Genomic DNA, 4656 nt, shown 5'->3' on the forward strand with positions numbered 1-4656 from the left:
ACCTAGATGTGGAGGGGCACTAATGATCAGCAGCTGGTTGCTCTGCTGGTGCCCAGAGAGAAAGCCGGTCCCTAATTGGATTTACCTGCATGGTTTAGTTATCAGACAAGAAGTAAAATAGAAGAGTTGTTATGGAATAAATATGTGAAATAAGGACAGGTATGTGTGCACAGGAAACAGTCAAACATCAAAGCTTGTGCCATCTGTCGTATTTATAAAGCTATTATATTTATATATAAGACTGGAGACAGTTTTAGGGATCACCTCACATAGATCCTCATTTTCTAGAGGCTCAGAGTTGTTCAGTGTTTACTCAAGGTCACCCAGTCTAGCAGGCAGCCCGTGTCCTACTCAGGAGCTCTTTCCACCTTAGGCCACTGCCTCTCCTGGATGTTACTTAACTGTGTCTTTGGCAGGGAGGGAGTTGTTTCTCTGTTTTTATTGTGTAGGCCAGGAGACTTCCTTTCAGTAAAACATAGTAGTGAAAGTTACTGTTGGCTATTTTCTAAAAAAAAAAAAAAACCAATTATTTTGGAAGAAGGATTTCAAAGATAGCTTCCAGATCGAAGAGTTCTTCATGATGATGCGTGAGACAGATCACCCCTTTGACCATCCCAGGAATCATTTCTTACGGAAGAGTCAAGCCATGGGTAAAGAAGCTGACACAAGGTGATGGTATTTTGTTAGAAAGGAAAATACATCGATGAAGGAGCCAGTGCAAACACGCAAGAAAATTCACCCTCGAAACCCTGCAAAGGGAAGGTGGGCTTGCTTGTCTAAAAATGGTTAAAGATGGCCAAGTGTACGAATAAGCCAAGTTCCTTATACTTGTCTGAGAGAAGAGGTGGCTTATCCAACTACCTTTCAGGGAAGGAGTGTCTCAGTGCTCTGTGACTCTTCAAGTTTGTTCAGGTTTCTAAAACAGGATTACCAAGGAGTCTGACAGCAATGGGAATAATGAAGTGCCCAGAATAAGCAGCAAGGTGGCTTATGTCATGTTGTATGCAGCATCATGAATAAGAGGTGATTTATCCCTTTCATCAGGCCAAGCTCTTCACAGGCAAGGCATCTTATTCAAACGATGGCCACAGCCTAGATCATAAATAAAATCCCAAGCAACAAAAGCACCCTTGGCCAAATATAATTTAAAATTAGACCGCATTCATCTAATTTTAAAGGTAGGAAAATGTTTCAGATACATTTTATACATAGTCTATAAATAATATCATGATCTTCACAAATTTGATATTTAAAATTCTAGCCGGTGAAACTGTTGTCAAACTCTCCCAGGGTTTGAGGGGAATATGAAAAGTACTGGAAGCCACTTGAAGCCAAGGAATATTGAGAAAGCAAGGAAGGGTTGATATTTCTCCAGGGTTCTGCAGGAAATATAGGAATGGAGTTAGTGTTTTGTGGAAACACACACACACACACACACACACACACACACATTTGTTTTTCTATATATGAAAAAAAAGCAATGTGGGCAATCTGCATTTAAATGTTATCTTACTTTTGGGGGTGCCTGGGTGGCTCAGTCGGCTGGGCGTCCGACTTCGGCTCAGGTCATGATCTCATGGTCCATGGGTTCGAGCCCCCACGTCGGGCTCTGTGCTGACAGCTCGGAGCCTGGAGCCTGCTTCTGATTCTGTGTCTCCCTCTCTCTCTGCCCCTCCCCCACTCAAGCTCTGTCTCTGTCTCTCTCAAAAATAAACATTAAAAAAAAATTAAATGTTACCTTACTTTTGAAGAGCATCAAGATCCTTTTTTTCCTAGTGGAAAATCTGTTTGTGTCTGAGGGCGCCCTGCAAACATTCACTTCAATACCGGGGGGAGGGGGTGAGTAAAAAGCATTAGATGGATCATTTTGAGGTGAACAAAGCCTCTTATGTTTGCTTTTATTATGCCGTCACAAAACCTCTAAGAATTTTTATTTATTTATTTTAGTTACAGAAAAACTAAAATATATTGTATACCACTACTTACCAAATAAAGCTTTTAATAAGGTCATTAAAATGACTTCCTAAGTCTGCCAGGCCTATTTTTTTTTTTTAAATAAAATAAAGGGAACGGCTCTCATGGCAACCTCTGCCCTCTGTTGTAAATTGACCTTACACATGCCTGTCCGCTATGTGAACCGTGAACAATTTTTTGGAACTCTTTCAACCCTCTTTCTTTACTTGTTGTGGTAGTTAACATCTACAACGAATGATAAATCTGTAAGAGGCACACTACAACGCTGCTCATTAATTACAACATGTGCTACAAATTCGTGGGTAGACTGAGGCTGTGATGATCCACACGAGTAAGTCGAGGACATGGGGTTTATGTAGTTCCCTTTGTTCTTCGTATGACAAAGTTGTAAGAGACATACTGCCATTACCATTATAACAATGTTCTAGGGATCTCTTCCTAACTAGCATCAGTTCTAAAGCCAGAAGGCTGTTCCCTCTTGCCAATATTATAAAACTACAACAAAGTTTACTAGTTTTACCCTTAAGCTTTTTTCCTTTTTTTGGAAGCTTAACAGAGTGCAGAATGAATGCGTTGTTCAACTGCCGGTTCTTTCACTCAGTCTTCCTCTTTTAGACCTAAAAACTATACTGCAGGGGCACCTGGGTGGCTCAGTCGGTTAAGCATCTAACTCTTGGTTTCAGCTCAGGTCATGATCTCACTGTTCCTGAGTTTGAGCCCCAGGCCGGCTCTGCGCTGACAGCTCGGAACCTGCTTGGGATTCTCTCTCTCCCTCTCTCTCTGCCCTGGCTCCCCCCCCCCCCCAAATAAATAAACACTTAAAGAAAACTATATTATGCAGACTTGGCTCATTTAAAATAAAATTCTTTTGATGTTTTATAGATTTGGTAGTTTAAATTGCTCTGTTTCTCCATTCCCAGTAACTTAGAAAAAGAAAAAAAAACGAGCAAATTCTTTTAGAACTTCCCTAAACGAAATTAGGCATGGTAGATGCCAAAAGTCACCACTCAAAGGACCCTGTGAGCTAAGGTTAATAGTCACTGTAAATAAGATTCTTGAAATGGAAATAGAGTAGGTGAGTGATTATAACTGGGTGATCTTTACTGCGCGGAGGCTCACAGGGTGGTTTCTGGTGCTGGATTCTGGCTGTCTGAATTTTGATTGGCCATTTACTATTGTATCACTCTGGAGAAGTTGTATGGTCTCGTGGAGTGTCAGAAGAAAATGAAATTGTAAGAGTGACTTCCTCAGAATGCCCGAGGACTAAATGAGGTGGTGGACCAGAAGCTTCTCACACAAGACCTGGTTCCAGTTACCATTATTATGTTATTATAATCTAAACGCAGTGACATAAATTCATAGGATTAAGTGATCGCTTATCTTGAAATTCTCATAATTCTGGCTCTCCGCATTGGTGATTACATTCTAAGTCACATTTTGTTTCTGTTTTCAGATGAAGAAAAGAGATAGAATGAATAACATGTAATTGATTTTATTACTGAGTTAAATGTTAAGATATTTTAAGAAGTGCTTCTAATAGTGGGATATGATAACAGTTTGGAATGTGAGTCACACTATCCGTGATGTAGTGTGACTTAATCTGTCAAGGAGTTCAATGATGGCGTTTTTCCCTTCTTTTATTTTTAGCTTTGCAAAACAAGTTGAACATTTTGCTTTTTAAATTTCACTTGAGTGGAAAATGTCTATAGTATACTCTTTGCAAAGATTTGCCCTCTTTCTGTTATATGATAAAATCTATTCAGTTTGGCTCAATACTCTATGGCCAAACCATTTCTCTGTCCTGGAATAAACGTTGACTCAGACACTTATTTTAATGGTAATAGCTAAGGTAAGTTGCAAATGCTAATGGTTAAGGATAGCTAAGTTACAAGAACTTGGTTCAGGAAGATGAAACCCCGCCAAAAGAGGAAGGCAGGAATGAAATGGGGGCTTATTCCAGTTGCTTGTGCATTCACTTTTACCATTACTTCTGCATTCTATACATAGAGAACTGGAAATGGTTAATTCTTGAATCTGTTGCTCTGGGCAAGGGATGAAGACAGGCATTCAGGGCCCGGCCCCCGCTCAGTGCCTGGCGCTCTCTGAGCAATGGTAATTGTGGTACCACTCAACCACTCTCCAGCAAGTAGCACTCTTTCTTTTCTCTTTTTTCTCTCTCATTCTTCTATATCCTTATTCAATAAATACATAGTCTCCAAATGCGAGAGACCAGCTCCTGTTCTCAAAAAACTTATTATTGCGTAGATGTGTCCTGCAGTGATCCCCAAGGAGCTCTGTACATGACTATCAGTGTCCCATTAAGATGATTCTGGGCCCCTCAAATTAAACTGCATTTCGGGTCTAGTAAGAACCCCCTGGGTTGCACCTTTGTTAAAAGAACATGGAGAAAGAGAAAGCTTATTTGTCCTGTGATTACATTTTCTAAGAAAAAACTTAAAATGGGCCATTTTATTTTCATATATAAAAAACAGTGTTTTCTGTGGAAGTGGATTTTCAGCCCTCCAGGAGGGCGCTTGTAGGTGCCAACAGAGTTCCAGGTTGCTTGGCAAAGTACGCAAAGACCAAAAACCACACGTGGCTGTTACTCTAGAGACGCTCAGTTGAGAGCAGCCCAGACCAAGCTTTGAATGAGGGGCGAAAAATTGTGAGGGCACCACTGTG

The sequence above is a fragment of the Felis catus genome, chromosome B2, assembly GCF_018350175.1.
Source record: "Felis catus isolate Fca126 chromosome B2, F.catus_Fca126_mat1.0, whole genome shotgun sequence".
NCBI classification, from domain to species: Eukaryota; Metazoa; Chordata; class Mammalia; order Carnivora; family Felidae; genus Felis; species Felis catus.